General features: G+C 37.1%; 1 long non-coding RNA gene across 2 annotated transcripts in view; it reads right to left on the reverse strand.

The window, feature by feature from the left end:
• LOC143644725 (uncharacterized) overlaps positions 1-22,232 on the reverse strand; it is a 171,575-nt gene that overhangs the window by 23,932 nt on the left and 125,411 nt on the right. The window contains exon 3 of one of the 2 annotated variants that reach the window (XR_013156833.1): positions 13,190-13,277. The exons of the other annotated variant lie outside the window; for it this stretch is intronic. This is a non-coding gene — a long non-coding RNA (uncharacterized LOC143644725). Of the gene's footprint in view, positions 1-13,189; positions 13,278-22,232 lie in introns of those variants that run through there. 2 annotated transcript variants of the gene reach the window in all.

Genomic DNA, 22,232 nt, shown 5'->3' on the forward strand with positions numbered 1-22,232 from the left:
CAATTCGGGGCACCCTGCCCTTCCAGATAAATTTGCTTATTGGTTTTTCTATTTCTGAAAAATAAGTTGTTGGGACTTTGATTGGTATTGCATTGAATCTGTAAATCAATTTAGGTAGGATTGACATCTTAACTATGTTTAGTCTTCCAATCCATGAACACAGTATGCCCTTCCATATATTTAGGTCTTCTGTGATTTCTTTTAACAGTTTTTTGTAGTTTTCTTTGTATAGGTTTTTTGTCTCTTTAGTTAAATTTATTCCTAGGTATTTTATTCTTTTAGTTGCAATTGTAAATGGGATTCGTTTCTTGATTTACCCCTCAGCTTGTTCATTGCTCATGTATAGAAATGCTACAGATTTTTGAATGTTGATCTTGTAACCTGCTACTTTGCTGTACTCATTTATTAGCTCTAGTAGTTTTGTTGTGGATTTTTCCGGGTTTTCGACGTATAGTATCATATCGTCTGCAAACAGTGATAGTTTTACTTCTTCCTTTCCAATTTTGATGCCTTGTATTTCTTTTTCTTGTCTAATTGCTCTGGCTAGAACTTCCAACACGATGTTGAATAATAGTGGTGATAATGGACATCCTTGTCTTGTTCCTGATCTTAGGGGGAAAGTTTTCAATTTTTCCCCATTGAGGATGATATTAGCTGTGGGTTTTTCATATATTCCCTCTATCATTTTAAGGAAGTTCCCTTGTATTCCTATCTTTTGAAGTGTTTTCAATAGGAAAGGATGTTGAATTTTGTCAAATGCCTTCTCTGCATCAATTGAGATGATCATATGATTTTTCTGTTTTGATTTGTTGATATGGTGTATTACATTAATTGATTTTCTTATGTTGAACCATCCTTGAGTATAGGATGTTTTGAGTGCTCTTTTTCTTTTTATTCTTTTTTGGGGGGGTAATGAAAATGTTCAAAATTGATTGTGGTGATGAATGCACATGTGAATCACTGATTGTATACTTTGGATGATTATGTTGTATGTGATTATAATTCAATAAAACTGCATTAAAAATCAATTGGCCATAGATGTGAGGAGTGATTTCTGAACTCTCAATTCTATTGTACTAGTCTACATGCCTGTCTTTGCGCCAGGCATATAAAATAATGGAGTACACTTAAGAGTCCACTATAATCTCTGACAAACTTCAAGAAATAATTGTCTGAGAGTTCCAGAGAGTGAACAAAAGCAGTCAGAATTTAAAGGACAGTTGAAACTTTAAGGAAGTGACTACCTCAGGATGAGTTTCCCATTTTTGTGGCTTTGTATTGAGGGCAGCCACAGTACCAGAGAATCAAGGAACATCTAAAATGCATCTTTCTGGTCAGAAGAAGCAGAGGAAGGAACCAGGGCCAGGAGGACTACCAGAAAGTATGGGACAATTCCAGAAAGGGTAGAGTCAGAGTATAGGGACTTCAAATTGTTTATTAAACACCCACCTAAATCTATGGCACGTGTGGACAGACTGAAACAATATGAAATAAGTTGCAAGCTGTTACCAGCCAAAGGCAAGAAAAAGTTTTCCATTTGGGTTTAGGCTAGTTAATTGCCTGATAATACAAATACATCAGCCCACTTTTGAAGAAATATAACAGAATCCAGAGACTATACAACACATATTCACATTAATCAAGATCCAATCCACAATTACTTGACCTATGAAGAGTCAGAGAAATGTGAACATTCTCAAGAGAAAAATCAATCAACAGAAGTCAATCCTAAAATGACCCAGATGTTGAAATTATCAGGTAAAAATGTTAAAGATTCTACTTTGAATATGCTTAATGAAATAAGTGAAAACATGCTTATAAGAAATGAAAACTAGGAAATAGCAGAGAAAAAGTAAATATATAAAAAGCAAAAGAGAAACATTAGAATTGAAAAACACAAAGTCTGAACTAAATCTGAATGGACTTAATAGCATAACACAAGTGACAGAGGAAAAGGATAGCTCATTAGAAATTATCCAATGTGAAGAAGAAAGAAGAGAAAATAAAAAAGAAATAGCTGGAGCTTCAGGAATATGTGTGACAATATAACAAGGCCTAACATATGGGTAATTGGAGTCTCAGAAGGAGAGAAAAGAAACAATGGAGTCATAAAAATATCTGAAGGAATAATGGCAAAAATACTTCTCAAATGTGGTGAAAGATAAAAATTATATGTTTCTGTTTCTTTGCTAAATCTGCCAAAATGCAATATACAGAAATAGAATGGTTTTTTAAAAGGGAATTTATTAAATTGTAAGTTTACAGCCTTAAGTCTATGAAAATGTCCAAATTAAAGCTCCAACAAGAGGTTATTTTCACTCAAGAAAGGCTGATGCCATCCAGAACACTTCTGTCAGCTGGGAAGGCACATGGCTTGTGTCTGTTGGGGTCTTTGGCTTCTGTACACCTCTGTCAGTTGGGAAGGCACATGGTGACATCTTCTAGCTTCCTCTCCCAGCTTCTTATTTCATAAGGCATTTTCCTTCTGCATCTCCAGAGGTCTCTGGCTGTGTGAGATCTAAAACTTCTCCAATAGGTTCCCTCTTTAAAAACTCCAGCAAACAACCCCACCTTCAATGGGTGAAGACATATCTCCATGGAAACTACCTAATCTACAGTTCCCACCCACAACTGGGTGAATCACATCTCCATGGAAACAACTTAATCAAAAGGATCCCACCCAGCAATATTAAATGAGGATTAAAGAATGTGGCTTTTCTTGAGCCCCCAGTCTTGGGGTTTGTTCATATAAAATTTAACCCCACAAAGGATAGATCAAGCCTACTTAAAATTAGGCCTAACAGTCACCCCCAAGAGAACCTCTTTTGTTGCTCAGATGTGGCCTCTCTTTCCAGCCAACACAACAAGCAAACTCATCACTCTCCCCCTGTCTATGTGGGACATGACTCCCAGGGCTGTGGACCTTCCTGGCAACATGGGACAGAAATCCTAGAATGAGCTGAGACTCAGCATTAAGGGATTGAGAAAATCTTCTCGACCATAAGGGGTAGGAGTGAAATGAGACAAAGTGTCAATGGCTGAGAGATTCCAAACAGAGTCGAGAGGTTATCCTGGAGGTTATTCTTACCCATTAATTAGATATCACCCTGTTATTCAAGATGTAATGGAGAGGCTTGAGGTAACTGCCTGAAAATGTAGAGCTGTGTTCCAATAGCCATGTTTCTTGAAGATGATTGTATAATGATACAGCTTTCACAATGTGACTGTGTGATTGTGAAAACCTTGTGTCTAATGCTCTTTTTATCTACCTTGTCAACAGACGAGTAGAATATATGGAATAAAAATAAATAATAAGGGGAACAAATGTTAAAATAAATTTAGTTTGAAATGCTAGTAATCAATGAAAGGGAGGGGGTAAGGGGTATGGTATGGATAAATTTTTTGTTGTTGGTTTCATTTTATTTCTTTTTCTGAATAGATGCAAATGTTTCAAGAAATGATCATGATGATGAATATGCAACTATGTGATGATATTGTGAATTACTGATTATATATGTAGAACAGAATGGTCAAAATAGGAATGTTTGCATTTGTTAGGTTTTTTTGGTATTTAAAAAAAAGTAAATAAAAAATAAAAAAGAAGAATGTGGCTTTTCTGAGGTATACAGCAGTTTCAAATTAACAGTTTCTCACCTAAAATAATGTATGACCATATAATTTATTTTCATTTATTTTTAATTTATTGACTGTATTTTATTTTGTTTGACTTTAATCTATTTAATCAAATCAACTTACCTAATGATTACTGAGGTATTTATTACCTTTTCCTTATATATTTTTTCTTACCTTTTCCTTAGATTTATAATATTCTTCCATGAATTTTTTAAATGTCCATTTGACCTCTAATTATGTGCCCCTTTTCATTCTCTGATGTTTAATTATCTTTATTTTTTGTTGTTGATTAATCTTGCTAGAAAATGGTCTCATTTTCTTTCAGAGAATAAGCTTGTTGTTTGTTTACTATTCCGCTCATTTAGGTTCTGCATTATTTCTTTTTTCCATCTCTTTTTCTTTTTTGAATTTGCTCTGTTATCATTTTCCAACTTCTTTAGCTAAACACTTTATTTATTTTCAATATTTTAAATAAATGGTTAAAATATAAATTTACCACTGAGAAATGATTTAGCGGCATCTCACAAATACTGGATGTGATTTACTATAATAAAGAAAACATAAGATGCAATGACTCAAAAAAGACACTTTATTTCTTTCTCGCCTAAAAATCAGAGTGGGTATTCCAGTTACAGGCATCTCTGGATCCTTAACTTTTGGTGGCTATATTATCATCAACACCTGTCCCTCAAGGGTGCTTTGATCATCACCATTCCAAATTTTTATGTTACTCTAGTCATGTGGGTACATTTAGCAGCAAATGGGACTGGAAAATGGAAACCTTGGTAAGGTGACTGTGCCTTTTTTTTTAACCCTATTACAAAAAATAAAGAGAGAGATTTTGCAGTCTCTACTGCACATACTTTCATTGATGTACATATTTATAATTCCTATTGAATTTCCTCATTTCTATAAGTGCACTTATTTCTTTCCAAAGTTTTTATTTTTTTAAAATACACATTATGTGTTTTGTTGGTTTATAAGTTAATTATTCTGGGCTAATTCTTTCTATATAATATTCTTTCTCAGAAAGTTGTTTAACAGTATGTATCAACTATGTAAAATCTCCATGTGTACTTTAAATATATACATAGATAAATTTCTGTTTGTTGTGTGAAGGAGTCTATATATCCATAGAGTGAACTTGGTAGTTTTATTGTTCAAATATTTGATATTCTTAGTAAATTCTATCTGTTGGATCTATCCACACAGAGAATACATGCTCACACTCCATTGTGAAGTCAGGTCACATGGTCAAGGACAAAGCCAATGGGTCAAAGAAGTATACTATAGCTAAAAAGATATACTAGACACCACTTTAATTGAATCAGAGGTTTTAAAAAGGGTGTGATGGCTATACCTTTAATTATGTGTTTTCCCTGAGGTATCTTAATTTGGGGGTCAAATACCCTTCATGTATTAGAAAGCATTTCTAAATTTGTTTTCATTGGTTGTAGATGAAAAATACCTTCATTTGTCAACCTTGCTGTCATGGTCAGGTTCATGTGTCAACTTGGCCAAGTGGTGGTGCCTGTTTGTCTGGTTGAGCAAGTGCTGGTATGTCTGTTGCAATGACAACATTTCACAGAATTAAATCATGATCCCGTTAGCTACATCCACAGCTGATTCCATTTGTAATCAGCCAAGGGGAGTGTCTTCTGCAATGAGTGATGCTTAATCTAATCACTGGAAGCCTTTTAAGGAGGATTCAAAAGAGACAGGCTCTCTTCCTGATTCGACTGGTGAGCCTCTCCTGTGGAGTTCGTTCAGACCCTCCATCAGAATTATCAGCTTTGCAGAAGTGCCCTGTGGATTTTGGACTCTGCGTTCCCACACTCATGTGAGACATTTTTGTAAATTTTATGTTTGCGAGTGTTCCATGTTGATTCTGTTTCTATACAGAACCCTAAACTAATACACTTGCAATCACAGATTTTCTGAATTCACTATTTTTCTTTTTATCCCTGTTTCCAAATAGGCAAATTTCTTTCTGAACGTTATTAAATACAGCTAATAACCAGTTCAAGCTGACAGTATAGTCTCAAAATCTCTTTGCATGAATCACAAGATCAATTAGTACATTTTCTGCCTTCCTGAGTTACTATAAAGAACAATTCAGAGGTAACAATTTACACAATATTTCACCACTATAAAACATGGATTACTATGTTTAGAGGTCTCAAGAACTGTTTTTCATCACTTATACCTTTGTTTCAATGCCAATGACAAAATATTTGGTTTCTATTGCAGGAGCATCCAACTTCTATAAATCAATTTCCATATTAGTAAGTTTTTTTGCAATAAAGCTGTATAAAACAACCAAATAACCCCAAACTCAATGGTTTGTAAAAACCAAATTTTATTTTTTGTTCTTAAATCTCTGGGTTGTCTGTCACTCTGCTGGGATTTGCTGGGCCCTGCCAGCGCTTGGTGGGGCTCAGATCCAGAATTTAGGTTTGGTTCAGATACGCCCCATGTGTCTTCCAATTCTAGGTTGCAGGCTGAATGAATAGTCCCATCTGGGATCAAATGTATTCATAATAGAAAGCGATAGCACAGGAGGCCTAGGCAAATTATACAAACCTATTCAAAGCCTCTGCTCAGATATGGCGTAAAATACATCCATTTATACATTGCCCAAGTTACATAACCAAGCTTAAAGTTAATAAAGAAGAAAAGTATAATTGGTCTACAGATGAATATGGGAAAGCAGGGAGAGAAAAATAACTAATACAATATATCACATTGTTTTTATTCCATTTATTGTTTACTGTGATTACTGACATGCTTTTACCTATTTAATTTGCTTAATTTTATATTTTATATTAACCATTTGTATTAGTTTCCAAGGACTGCATAAAAAATTATCTAGAGACATAAAACAACAGAAATTCATTATCTCAGAGTTCAGAAGGCCAAAAGTCCAAAATCAAGGTGACAGCAGGGTTGGCTCATTCTCAAGTCTCAGAGGAAGAGTCTGTTCCACGACTCTGTCTTCAGATGGTTGCCAGAAATCCTTCATTTTCCTTGGCTTACAGCTGTATCACTCCACTTCACATGCTGTTCTCCCCTATTTTTGTGTCCTGTGTCTCTATATCTCTTTCCATTCTCTTATAAACATACCAGTCATTGGATCTAGGGCCCACCATAATATAATATGACCTCATCTTAACTTGATATAGATGCAAAAATCTTATTTCCAAAGAAGGTCATATTCACAGGTAGTAGGGGTTTGAACTTGAAGACATCCTGTTGGGGGCATAATTCAACCCACTATACCATCCCTTTGTTTTTTATTCTCCTTTTCTGTTTTCTTGAGGTTGATATGTTTTTTGATCCTCTCTTTTCCATCTCTGCTAATTTGGAAGATATAGGTAGATTTACAATTTATATAGTGGTTTCCATTGCTTTTACTATAATTTACTATAAAAGAAAAGAGCAAATATTGTATAATCTCACTTAGAAAATTCTTATAAGAAATTAGATTGTAAGCTCTAACAGCAGTTATATTTAGTCCAGAGTGGTTATTGTTATTTCTGGATTTTGAAAGGCTGTTATGTATATGTATAACCTCATATTTAGAGATAAGAATGAAGTCAACTAGGTTGTGATAAGGTAATTCAGAATATAAGGGTAAGAAAGACATGGTCTTCTAATTAAAATTTCCCTATACTGAATAGGGATTAGAAGAAATGGCTGTTTTTACAAAATGGGATTAGGGATTAGGATTAAAACATGGCTTTTCTAGGGTGCATAAATCCTTTCAAACCAGCACAAGTAGTTATGGAACAGATTTTAAAGTTTGGTATGGGTTACAGTTCTACAATTTTTTGTTTTTTCTTCTAGCTGCTCCAAGACACTGGAGACAAATGAAATATCAGTATAATGATTCAGCAGTCATACTCATTTGTTAAATCCTATCTTCTCTGTTATACTCTTCCTTCTTTTTGTGTGTGTGAAAAAATAAAATATATACAAAAAAGCAATAAATTTCAAAGCACATCACAACAATTTGTGTTGAACAAATTTCAGAGTTTGGTATGGGTTACAATTCCACAATTTTAAGTTTTTACTTCTAGCTGCTCTAAGATACTGGAGATTAAATGAAATATCAATATTCAGCAATCATACTCATTTCTTATACTTTACCTTCTCTGTATAACTCCATCATCACCTTTGCTCTTTCTCCCACTCTTTAGGGGTATTTAGGCTATGCCCATTCTAACTTTTTCATGTTGGAATGAGTTGTCAATATTATGAAATGTAGAGATGGAACTAGTTGATGTTCTGGAAAGGTTGGCTTCTCTGCATTTCAGGATTTATCTTGTCCAGAGACCCATTTGGAGGTTGTAGGTTTCTGGAAAGTTATCCTAGTGTATGGAACCTTTGTAGAAACTTGTATACTGCCCTAGGTATTCTTGAGGATTGGCAGGAATAGGTTTCGTTGGGGTTTGGCAAGTTATGATAGGTAGCAATGCCTAACTGAAGCTTGCATAAGAGTGAACTCCAGAGTAGCCTCTCGACTCTGTTTGAACTCTCTCAGCCATTGATACCTTATTTATTTCACTTCTTTTCCCTGTTTTGGTTAAGATGGCATTGTTGATCCCATGGTGCCAGGGCCAGGCTCATCCCTAGGAGTCATCTCCCACACCACCAGTGGAGACTTTCATCCCTGGATGTCATGTCCCACACAGCGGGGAGGACAATGATTTCATTTGCAGAGTTGGGCTTAGTGAGAGTGAGGCCACATCTAAGCAACAAAAGAGGTCCTCCAGAAGTAACTCTTAGGCATACCTATAGGTAGGCTAAGCTTCTCTGCTACATACGTAAGCATCACAAGAGCAAGCCTCAAGATCAAGGGCTTGGCCTATTGTTTTGGGTGTCCCTAATGTTTGACACAGTATTATGAGTTTCCCCAATGGTAAAGTTTTAATAGTTTCATATTTTTTCTCTGATCCTTCAAGGGACCTTGGCAATAAAAAGTGAGATTTTTCAGGCAACATATAGTTGGGCATTTCTTTTTTATTCACTCTGTCAGTCTCTGTCTTTTAATTGGTATACCTAGACCATTCACATTTTAAATGATTATTGACCCATTTGGAGTAATGTCCACTATATTTTACCATTTTCTATTTGTTACACTTGTTCTCTGTTTCTGTTTTAACCTTCCCTTCTTTGTCTTCTATGGTCACAATTTTTCTAGCAGTTACCCTAGAGTGTTTGTATACATGTACAAGTAATCTAAATCCACTTTCAAATAACACTAGCTCACTTCACAAGTAGCACAGGGACTTTATAGGAGTGTTCCCAAATCCTACCTCCCAACCCTTATAACATTGCTGTCATTGAATTCACTAATCCATAAGCTATAATACACAACACACTGTCATTATTATTTTCAAAAAAAACAGTTATCTATTAAATCAATGAAGAATAAGAAAAATGAAATTTTTTGTTTTACCTTCATTTATTCCTTCTCTAACTCTTCTTTATGTAGATTCAAGTTTCTGATCTGTATCATTTTCCTTCTCTCTGAAGGACTTCTTTTAACATTTTCTACAAGGCAGATCTACTTGTGACAAATTTACTCAGATTTTGTTGATCTGAGAAAGCTTTATTTCTCCATCATTTGGAAGGATAATTTCATTGGATACAGAATTTTAGGTTGGTGGGTCTTTCTTTCAATACTTTCAATATTTCACTTCCATCTCTTTTTGCTCACAGGGTACGTGAAGAGAAGTCTGACATGATTCTTATTCTTGTTCCTCTATAGGTAAGCTGCCCTGCCCCTCCAAGATTCCTTTCAAGATTTTCTCTTTTTCTTTGGTTTTCTAAAGTTTTAATATAATATGGCTATACATAGATATTTTGGCATTTACCCTGTGTTCTTGTTTGCTAGCTGCCAGAATGCAATATATCAGAAACAGAATGGCTTTTTAAAAAGGGGAATTTAATAAGTTGCTAGTTTACAGTTCTAAGGCTGAGTAAATGTCCCTATTAAACAAGTCTATAGAAATATCCAATCTAAGGCATCCAGTGAAAGATACCTTGGTTCAAGAAGACCAATGAAGTTCAGGGTTTCTCTCTCAAGTGGAAGGGCACATGGTGAACAAAGTCAGTTTCTCTCTCATCTGGAAGGGCACATGGCAAGAATGGCATCATCTGCTAGCTTCTTCTCCTGGCTTCCTGTTTCATAAAGCACCCCAGGAGGCATTTTCTTTCTTCATCTCTAAAGGTTGCTGGCTGGTGGATTCTGCTTCTCGTGGCTATGTTGTTCTTCTCTGCTCTCTCTGAATCTCTTTTTTTTTCTCCAAAATGTTTCCTCTTTTATAGGACTCCAGAAACTTATCAAGACCCACCCAAATGGATGGAGACGTGTCATCATCTAATCCAGCTTAACAACCACTCTTGATTAAATCACATCTCCAGGGAAATGATCTGATTACAGTTTCAAACATACAGTATTGAATATGGATTATTCTGCCTTTATGAAATGAGTTTAGATTAAAACATGGCTTTTCTCGGGGACATACATCCTTTCAAACCATCACACCGTGCTTGGTGTTCTCTGAGCTTTCTGGATTGGTTGTTTGGTATCTGTCTTAGTTTTGGGAAATTCTCAGCCATTTTTACTTCAAATATTTCTTCTACTCTTTTCTCTTTCTCCTTCTGCAGTTGCCATTATGCATATGTTACCCTTTGGTAACTGTGCGAGATTATTGAATATTTTGCTTCATATTTTTAATTCTTTTTTTTTTCACTTTGCATTTCAGTTTGGAAGTTTCTATTGATATATCTTCAATATCACAGATTCTTATCTCAACCATGTCCACATCAAAGACAATCTTCACTTCTGTTGCAGTTTTTGTTCTGTTTCCTTTGTTTTTTTAGCTTTTCCAAAGGGAATTTATTACATTACACATTTACAATTCTAAGGCCATGAAAATGTCCAAATTAAGGCATCAATAAGATGAGACCTGGACGCTAAAGAAAAGCTGCTGACATCTGGATCACCTCTATCAGCTGGGAAGGCATGTGGCCGGTGTCTTGCTGATCCCTTCCCAGTTCCATTGCTTTCAGCTTCTGATTTTGGCTTTCTCTCTCTAGGTGTCTGTGGGTCCTCTCTGAGCTTCTCCAGGGAAAATTCTGATTCCATCTCTTAGCTTCTCTTCACTCTCTTCAGGTTCTACGTCCTTCAGGTTCTGTGGGTCCTTGCTTAGCTTCTCCAGGTGTATTTTGTCTCCAAGTGTCAGTCACTTGGTATCATCTCTCTGCTCTCTATGTCCTATCTAAGCTCTCTCTATGTTTACTGCCTTTTATTCTCTTCATAGAGGACTATAATAAAAGGATTAAAACTCACCTTGAGTTGGGTGGGTCACATCTCCATGGAAACAACCCAATCAAGAGGTCCCACCCACAATAGGTCTGCACCCACAAAATTGGATTAAAAGAACATGGCTTTTCTGGGGTACATACCAGCTTCAAACCAGCACAGATATGTCTACATATTTTTTGCTGTATTTGAACTTTTATTTATTTATTTATTAAATATAACCACATACAAACACAAACATTCTTACCATATGATCATTCCATTCTTGATATATAATCAATAACTCTGAATATCATCACATACTTGTATATTCATCATCATGATCATTGCTTAGAACATTTGCATCAACTCAGAAAAAGAAATAAAAAGAAAACAGAACAAAATTCATACATACAATACCCCTTACCCCTCCCTTTCATTGATCACTAGCATTTCAATCTACTAAATTTATTTTAACATTTGTTCCCCCTATTATTTATTTAGTTTTAATCCATATGTTTTACTCATCTATCAATAAGGTAGATAAAAGGAGTATCAGACACAAGGTTTTCACAATCACACAGTCACATTGTGAAAGCTATATCATTACAATTATCTTCAAGAAACATGGCTACTGGAACACAACTCTACATTTTCAGGCAGTTCCATCCAGCCTCTCCATTACACCTTAATTAAAAAGGTGATATATATTTAATGCGTAAGAATAACGTCCAGGATAACCTCTTGACTCTATTTGGAATCTCTCAGCCATTGACACTTTATTTTGTCTCATTTCACTCTTCCCCCTTTTGGTCAAGAAGGTTTTCTCAATCCCTTGATGCTGAGTCCCAGATCATTCTAGAATTTCTGTCCCACATTGCCAGGAAGGTTCACACCCCTTGGAGCCATGTCCCATGTGTGGGGGGGGGTGAGGTTGCTTGTCATGTTGGCTGAGAGAGAGAGGCCACATCTGAGCAACAAAAGAGGTTCTCTTGAGGGTGACCCTTAGCTTAATTTTAAGTAGACTTAGCCTATCCTTTGCAGAGTTAAGTTTCATATGAACAAACTCCAAGATTGGGAGCTCAGCCTATTGCTTTAGCTGTCCCCCCTGCTTGTGAGAATATCAAGAATTCTCCACTTGGGGAAGCTGAATTTTCCCCCCTTTCTCACCATTCCTGCAAGGAGACTTTGTAAATACTTTTTTATTCACTGTTGAAATCACTCTGGGATTTACCAGGGCATCACTCTGGACAAACCTACAAAATCTCATGCCCTACTCAAGGTTACATGTACTATGGTGTTCAATTAAGCTGTCCACATAAGTTATATAAGGAAATGCATTATTTTGTACCAAATAAACATTTTGTTTTAGTCTCACACTTAAGTTAAAGTTTTAAAATATTAATTACCATCTATTTTCAACACCCTGCAGTATTGACATTCCTTTGTTCTTCCTCATGAAAAAACATTTTTAAATCTGTACATTTAGTCACTATCATTATACACTCTAGGCATTCCTAGATTATACCTTCTCAGACTTTATCATCTATCTTTCCTTCTGATTTCATTTGTGCCCCCAGACCTCCTCCCTCAGGCCTCATTCTCACATTCAGCTTCAATCACTGTTCTAACATTATTGTATTACAGTTAGGTAGTATTGTGCTATCCATTTCTGAATTTTTACAATCAGTCCTGTTGTACAATCTGCATCCCTTCAGCTCTAATTACCCAATATCTCCCTACTTCTATCTCCTGATGGTCTCTGTTACCAACTGAAATTCTCCAAGTTCATTCACTAATGTCAGTTCATATCACTGACACCATACAGTATTCGTCCTTTTGTTTCTGGGTAATCTCGCTCAACATAATGTCCTTAAGGTCCATCCATGTTGTTACATACTTCATAAGTTTATTCTGTCTTACAGCTGCATGATATTCCATCGCGTGTATATACCACATCTTGTTTAGCCACTCGTCTGTTAATGGATATTTTGGCTATTTCTATCTCTTGGCAATTGTAAATAATGCTGCTATAAACATTGGTCTGCAAATGTCTGTTTGTGTCCTTGCCCTCATGCCCTCTGAGTAGGTACCTAGCAATGGTATTGCCAGGTGTGCTGCTTTTGAAAGGATGTATGTCCCCTAGAAAAGCCATGTTTTAATATAAATCCCATTTCATAAAGGTAGAATAATCCTATTCAATATTGTATGTTTGAAACTGTAATCAGATCATCTACCTGAAGATGAGATTTAATCAAGAGTGGTTCTTAGACAGGATTAGCTGGAGGCATCTCTCCATCCATTTGGGTGGGTCTTGTAAGTTTCTGGAGTTCTATAAGAGAGAAAACATTTTGGAGAATGATGGAGATTCAGAGAGAGCAGAGCAGAACGACATAGCCACGAGAAGCAGAGTCCACCAACCAGCAACCTTTGGAGATGAAGAAGGAAAATGCCTGCTGGGGAGCATCATGAAACAGAAAGCCAGGAGAAGAAGCTAGCAGATGGTGCTGTATTTGCCATGTGCCCTTCCAGATAAGAGAAGAACCCTGACCTTGTTCACAATGTGCCTTCCAGATGAGTGAGAAACTCTGACTGTGTTTGCTATGTGCCCTTCCACTTGAGAGAGAAACCCTGAACTTCATCGGCCTTCTTGAACCAAGGTATCTATCCCTGGATGTCTTAGATTGGACATTTATATAGACTTGCTTTAATTGGGACATTTTCTCAGCCATAGAACTGTAATCTAGCAACTGATTGAATTCCCCTTTTAAAAAACCATTCCATTTCTGGTATATTGCATTCTGACAGCTAGCAATCTAGGACATATTGATTTCTAACTTCATTCTTTTATGATCTGAGAGAGTGTTTTGTATGATTTAAATCTTTTTAAATTTATTGAGACTTGCTTTGTGACCAATATATAGTCTATTCTTGAGAATGATCTATGAGCACTTGAGAAAAAAGGCATATCCTGCTGTTGTGGGGTGTAATGTTCTATAAATGTCTGTTAAGTCTAGCTCATTTATTGCATTATTCAAATTCTCTGTTTCTTTATTGATCCTCTGTCTAGATGTTCTGTCCATTGATGAGAGTGGGGAATTGAAGTCTCCAACTATTATGGTAGATGTGTCTATTTCTCTTTTCAATGTTTTCAGTGTTTGCCTCATGTATTTTGGAGCATTCTGGTTCAGCGCATAAATATTTATGATTGTTATGTCTTGTTGAATTGTTCCTTTTATTAATATATAATGTCCTTCTTTGCTCTTTTAAATGTTTTACATTTGAAGTCTAATTTGTTGGATATTAGTATAATTACTCCTGCTCTTTTCTGATTGTTATTTGCATGAAATATCTTTTCCCAACCTTTCACTTTCAACCTATGTTTATCCTTGGGTCCAAGATGCATTTCCTGTAGACAGCATATACATGGGTCTTGTTTTTAATCCATTCTGCCAGTCTGTGTCTTTTGATTGGGGTGTTTAACTCATTAACATTTTGTATATAGGCAGTACTTTCTTCTACTATCTCACCTTTTGGATTTTATATGTCATATCTAATTTTTCTTTTTTTACCTTTACTGATAGTCTTCATTTCTACACTCTTCTCCACATCTCTCTCTCTTTCATGTCTTTTCCTATCTGTCTCTAGTGCTCCCTTTAGTATTTCTTGCAGAGCTGGTTTCTTGGTCACAAAATCTCTCAGTGATTTTTTTGTCTAAAAATGTTTTAATTTCCAACTCATTTTTGAAGGACAATTTTGCTGGGTATAGACTTCATGGCTGGCAGCTTTTCTCTTTTAGTAACTTAAATATATCATCCATCTTCTCACCACCATGGTTTATGCTGAGACATCTACACATAGTCTTATTGGGCTTCCCTTGTATGTCATGGATTGCTTTTCTCTTGTTGCTTTCAAGATTCTCTCTTTCTCTTTGACATCTGACATTCTGAGTAGTAATTGTCTTGGAGTACATCTATTTGGATCTATTCTGATTGGGGTATTCTTCACTTCTTGGAGCTGTAATTTTAAGTCTTTCATACAAGTTGGGAAATTTTCATGATAATTTCCTCCATTAGTTTTTCTCCTCCTTTTCCATTCTCTTCTCCTTCTGGGACACCCACAACACTTAGATTCATGTGCTCCATGTTGTCATTCAATTCCCTAGTCCCTCCTCATGTTTTTCTATTCTTTTCCCTAATTTTCTTTTGCTTGTCAAATTTCAGATGTCCCATCCTCCAGTTCACTAATCCTATCTTCTGCCTCTTAAAATGTAACATTGTAGGTTTCCATTATTTTTTTCATCTCTTCCACTATGCCTTTCATTCCCATAAGTTCTGTGACTTATTTTTTCACTTTCTATTTCTCCTTTTTGTTCATTCCTTGCCTTATTTATAGCCTCCCTCAATTCATTGATTTGATTTAGCAGACTCTCCTGCTGGGAGCATGGTTGAGGTAGAGATGAGGTTGCAGGCTGGCTTTAATTGCTTCACTTTTCCAGACCCAGGGGTCTGAATTCCTTGAGGGAGGGAATCCACCTGAGCTGGGTCCCACACCCCTCCCAGAGAAGGCAGAGACTCCAGACAAACACTCAACAAGATAAATTCTGCCTATGCCTGAGGCAGTTGGAGCCTGAGAAGCCTTGTAGTTGCATCTAAAGATACTGTCTGTCTTTTAATGAGCCTATGTTCCTGAGGTGTGACATTAACAAGTGAACCTAAGCTTCTTTTTCTCCCTTAGGTGAGACAGGAAGGCTAGATAGGGCTGGATTTGGGTATTTTCCTTCATCCATGCCACTTAGACTCTGGTAAAAATAGTTTCCCTTGAGCAAAGGTGGAGAACAGAACAACCAGAGTATTTTTCAAGCTGGTTATATTTCCCTTCCTTTGATGGAAACATGAGGGCATTTTTTTCTCCATTCTTCACCATAAGAATCTGGAAGGGCTTCTGGAGATAAAAGTTATAAAAATGTGGAGGTTCCCTCTAAAGAATGTCTCCCTTCCCAGGAGTCTTTAATGTTCAAACTAGTCCATACTCTAATTCCACAATTCATCCATTACAGTTTTTTCCTACCAGTTCCTAGCTTGAGTAGCTTCTCCTCCTGGTGAGCTGTGATTCTTTGTATTCATCTCACTACACTGTTTTATAGTACCAGTTTAGCCTGTGACCTCAGTTCTCTGGTAGATCTAAGAAGAGATTTTTGACTTTTAGTTTGATCACCTTCTTCTTTGTTGTGAGGATGGCAGTGAGGACTTCCAAGTCTTTTAAATATCAGAGAGGAAACCAGAAGTCATCTATTAGCATTTTATTTTGACTACAATAATTCTCATTTGCAAGATTTTTAGTTAGAACTTTATTTAAAATTTTATTTTCTTTCTTTCACAAATGGGAATAGTAGGAATGAAAACATGTATTCCTATAGACCACAGGAACATTTAATAAAGGGAAATCTTAACCAAACTAACTTAAGATTAAAAAATCTAAATGACACTATATCTATTAAAGAAATTGAATTCATCATTAAAAAATCCATAACAAAAAGACTCTAAGCCTGGATTGCTTCACTGGTGAATTCTACTAAATATTTCAGGAATAAATAACAGCAATCTTATACAAATTCTTTCAGAAAACATAAGATGCAGGATCACTTCTCAACTCAATTAAGCACAATCTTAATACTGAACCTGAAAGGCACATTATAGAAAAAGACAATTAATAGATCAACAATCTTTATGAACATAGACACAAAAATCCTTAACAAAATATTAGGAAATCAAATCTAGCAATATATAAAAAGGATAATAAATAATTCCCCAGTAGGAATTCAAGGTTTGTTTTCAGTCAAAAGTCAATCAGTAGAGAGGACTAGGGTAAGATGATGGCATAGTGAGGCATGGAATTTAGTTCATCCTCCAGAGCAGCTAGTAAATAGCCAGGAACTGTAGAGAACAATGGCTGGGTGGACATCAGTGACTGGACACACATCATACACCAGTCTGGAACAGCTGGAATATTTGAGATCCATACAGAACTATAAGTCTCCCAAGTCAGAGGCCAGCACCCCTCCCCCATGGGCAAGGAAGGCTGGTTCCCCAAGGGCAAAGGAAACAGACTTTTCTAGCAGCAAGGAATTACCTCAATCAAGCTTCAATTGTGGAATTAATTAACAAAGTCTAACTATTGAAAACAGGCTCTGAGCCCAGATAAACCTGGAGTCAGCACTAAATTAACCAGTTTTCACCCCAGCAGAGAGGGGGCAGGGCTGATGGAAAAAATTAAAAACCAGAAGTTTTTTGAATTGGACAGCACAAAATACTGGAAAAGGGATGGACCTTGAGAAAAGGGGGTATATATAGTATGGGGACATATAGAGCCATATACCAACCCCAGTTCATGATTGGCAAACTTAGGGAGCGGGATTCTTGCTCTATAAAGGCATATTTTTAACTTCTCAACAGCTCAACAGTGCTTGGAACTGCAAGCACTCTTAGGCTCCAGCACTGCACCAGGAAAGGGCAGAATTAAGGCACATCTGAGAAACAAAGTAAACAATCAGGTAGATGAGGACAATTTCTTAAACTGTGTATCTTCCCCAGGAAAAGGGGGATGGGGTCTAGCTTAAGTGGCTATCCTCCTTCAGAGAAATAAATTCCCAGAGTCTGAAAAACAGAAGCAAACAAAGCCAATCTAAAACTTCAAGCTTGTCCTCGACCACGCACCTGGCAGGGAGAGGCTGCTGAAATTAAAGGCACAGCACTACTTTACACAGTTGGGAAGCTATGGGCAGGCAAATGCCACATGCTGGGCAGGATAGGAAAAGCACAGAACTAGAGGTTTCATAAGGAAGTTTCATAACTTGCTGGGTCTCACCCTCAAAGAAACTTGATACTGGCTACTATCTCCTCCTGAAAGTGGGCCTATCTAGTCTGAGAGAATCTGACTGGGGTCAATAATATCTGAGGAGATGCTCCTCAAAAAAAGAAAAAAAGCCTCCATATAGACACAGCAAGAAACACACAAACAAGAATGGAAAAATTCTGTTCTTAAGAACTTATGGTAGATTTTAACTTCTGGGAACACAGCTAAATAGAGCAGCTCAAACTTAGCCCTGCTCCACAGAAAAGTTAGAGAACAGACAGGAGGGTGACTTAGGTGGCAATCTGGGAGTGTGGCTGACCTGGGAGAGCCTTCTGCACCACATGCAGCAGCTCTGGTTCCAGATGACAAGGAACTGAGAGGCAGAAAGCTGGACCCTGGTGCAGAGGCCCAGAGGTGCAGAACCTGCAGAAGTGCATGGATGGGAGCCTGGGACTAGGAAGTGAGCCAGGCCAAATCTCTTGGGCACACTACCCTCACCAGCACAGCCCTGTGACTGGTGACTCACCCTACACCCCATGCACCCGAACCCTGTCATCAGCTCCCATTCCTTAGGCCCCAGACTCCCAGACCCTACCAGCCCCCAGTGCACGTACCTGTCTCACACCGCCTCCTCAAGTGCAGCCCAACCCACATCACCTGCAAACCTCCCGAGCACTACCTCCCACTCCATGTTTCCTGAAGGCTGTTTCCAGTGCATAAAGGCTGCTGGCACTAACCTCCATACCTAGGCTACACCTGCACACTGCCCCCTCCCCACCCATACTGTAGCACAGCCTTACTCCACCCTGCGTGAGCTCGGCACATCCGTTTATGGAAATACCAGGCCCGTGCATGCTTACAGGCCCCCAATCACATCATTCAGCTCTGGGAACCACACTTTACAGCACTCCTAGAACTGTGCATGCTCACGGCCCTCAGCCACACTACCCAGCTCTGAGAAAGTACTGACCTGCTCAGCTGGGTCACATCTGCCCCAATCCATGTAGGCAAAATGCCGACCTGCTGCCACAGCCTCTACACATGCACACAAAGGGCCCTGTGCCTTAGACCAGCACACATCAGGGTTATGCCCCCCAGACCACTGCAGTCATGCAGCTATATCCTCCCTGGACACTGGGTGCCCACGTTCACAAAAATCAACATAACATCCCCAACCTGAGCCTACACCTGCCCTGAAACAAATCACCACACTGAGTGCCCTGCTCCCTGCTGTACAACCATCCCACAAACACAAGGCCTTAGACTACTGAAAGAAATCAACTCCCAAAGTAAATCAATCAAGATATTTACATGCCACAAAGACAGCAGAAGATCACTAAGCATATCACAATACAGACAGATATAGCTCTACCTAATGACCAAATTAAAACACCAGAGGAGACACAGACATTGGAACAACTAATCAAAGATGCTCATAAAACTCTACTTAATGAAATAAGTGGGATAGCAAATGACATAAAGTAGATTAAGAAGGCAGTAGAAGAGCACAAAGAGGAATTTGAAAGAATAAATAGAAAAATAGCAGATATCACAGAGATTAAAGACTCTGTTGACCAAATAAAAAACATGCTAGAGGCACACAACACCAGATTTGAAGAGACAAAATAAAGAATAAGTGATATAGAGGATGGAATAATTGACTTCAAAGACTCAAAACAGCAAAATGACAAAAAAAAGATGGAAAAAATTGAATGGGAACTCAAGGAAATGATGGACTAATCAAAGTGCACAAATATAAGAATCATTGATGTCCCAGAAGGAGAAGAGAGAAGTAAAGGGCTAAGAAGAGTAGTTGAGGATATAACAGGGGAAAACTTCCCAACCCTCATAAATGACATAAATACATGAGTCAAAAAAGCCCAAAGATCTCCAAATAGAATAAATCCAAATACACCTTTCCCAAGGCACATACTAATCAGTCTGTCAAATGTTGAAGAGAAGCAGAAAATTCTGAAAGTGGCAAGAGAAAAACAATCTACCACATACAAGGGAAATCAAATAAGGCTGAGTTCAGACTATGCAACTAGCACCCTGGAGGTAAGAAGGCAGTAGTATGATGTATTCAAGATCCTGAAAGAAAAAGACTTCCAGCCAAGAATTCTGTACCCAGCCAAACTGTCCTTCAAAATTGAGGAAGAGATTAAAGTTTTCACAAAGAAGTCCTGAAAGAATTGGTCAACAAGAGACCAGCCCTATAAGAAATACTAAAAGGAGTTCTGTCTGCTGAAAAAAAAAAAAGACAGGAGAGGGAGGCCTGGAGGGGGGCACAGAATTGAAGAGTAGCACTAAGGGTAATTTGAAGAATACAAAGAGAAAGAAGGAAAAGAATATATAGATCTGACAAAATTAAAAAGATAAGACTGTAGAATAAAGAAAGGCATTTTCAGTAATAACTTTGAAAGTTAACGGACTAAACTTACCAACTAAAGATACAGCTTGTCAGAATGGATTAAGAAACATAATCCAGCTATATGCTGCTTACAAGAGACTCATCTTAGACACAAGGAAACAAATAGATTGAAAGTGAAAGGATGGAAAAAGGTTTTCCATGCAAAAGAAAGCAGGAGTAGCTATACTAATATCAGACAAAATAGACTTTAAGTGTAAAGACATCATAAGAGGCAAAGAAGGGCATTATGTACTAATTAAAAGGTCAATTCACCAAGAAGATATAACAATCATAAATATTTATGCTCCCAATCAAGGAGCTCCAAAGTACATGAGACAGACATTGGTAAAACTGAAGGGAGCATTAGATGTTTCAACAATAATAGTAGGAGACTTCAATATGCCTCTCTCCTCTACAGATAGAACAACAAGACAGGAGATCAACAGGAAATATAGAAGTCAAAAACCTTGATAAGTGAATTAGACCTAACAGATATATATAGGTCATTGTACCCCAAAGCACAAGATTATACATTCTTCTATAGTGCTCATGGAATATTCTCCAGGATAGATCATATGCTGGGGCACAAAACATGTCTTTATAAATTTTAAAATATTGAAACTATTCAAAGCACTTTCTCTGATCATGATGGGATGAAGCTGGATCTCGAAAGCCACTAAAGAACGAGAACATTCGCAAAAATATGGAGAATAAATAACACACTCTAAAACAACCAGTGGGTCAAAGATGAAATTTCTAGAGAAATCAGTAGCTATCTGGAGATGAATGAAATAAGGATACAATTTATCAGAACTTTTGGGATGTGGCAAAGGCTGTTTTGAGAGAGAAATTTATTGCCTTAAATGCCTATATTTAAAAAAAAAAAAAAAAGAGCAAAAATTGAGGACTTAACAGCAAACCTGGAGGAACTTGAGAAAGAACAGCAAACTAACCCCAAAGCAAATAGAAGAGAAATAACAAAGATTAAAACAAAGATAAATGAATGGGAGAACAAAAGAAGAACAGAAAGAATCAATAAAAGTTGGTTCTCTGAAAAGATCAAATCAAATGATGGGCCACTAGCAAGAATGACGAAGAAAAAAAGAAAGACGATGCAAATAAACAAAATCAGAAATGAGAAGGGATGCACTACCACAGACCCTGAAGAAATAAATCATAAGAGGATACTATGAACAACTATACACCAACAAACTAAACAACTTAGATGAAATGGACAAATTCCTGGAGACACACAAACAAGCTACTCTGACTTAGGAAGAAATTGAAGATTTGAAAACCAATCACAAGTAAAAAGATTCAATCAATCATCAAAAATTTTCCTACAAAGAAAAGCACAGGGCCAGATGGCTTCACAGGGAATTTTATCAAACATTCCAGAAAGAACTAACACCAATCCTGCTCAAACTTTTCCAAAATATTGAGGGAAAAGGAGCTCTACCTAACTCGTTTTATGAAACTAAAATCATTTTAATACTAAAACCAGGTAAAGATGCTATAAGAAAAGAAAACTACAGGCCAATCTTCCTAATGAACATAGATGCAAAAATTCTCAATAAAATATTAGCAAACTGAATCAAATAGCACATAAAAAGAATTATACACCACAACCAAGTGGGGTTTATACCAGGAATGCAAGGATGCGTCAACGCAAGAAAATCAATTAATGTAACACAGCACATTAACAAATCAAAAGGGAAAAATCACATGATCATCTCAATTGATGCTGAAAAAGCATTCGACAAAATTCAGCATCCTTTCTGATAAAAACACTCCAAAAGACAGGAATCAAAGATAACTGCCTCAATATGACAAAGGGAATATATGAAAAAACAATAGCCAGCATCATACTCAATGTAGAGAGACTGAAAGCTTTCCCCCTAAGATCAGGAACAAGACAACGATGCCCACTGTCACCACTATTATTCAACATTGTGCTAGATGGTCTATCTAGAGCAATCAGGCAGGACAAAGAAATAAAAGGAATCCAAATTGGAAAGGAAG

This window comes from Tamandua tetradactyla, chromosome 8 (genome assembly GCF_023851605.1).
Source record: "Tamandua tetradactyla isolate mTamTet1 chromosome 8, mTamTet1.pri, whole genome shotgun sequence".
Classification (NCBI taxonomy): Eukaryota; Metazoa; Chordata; class Mammalia; order Pilosa; family Myrmecophagidae; genus Tamandua; species Tamandua tetradactyla.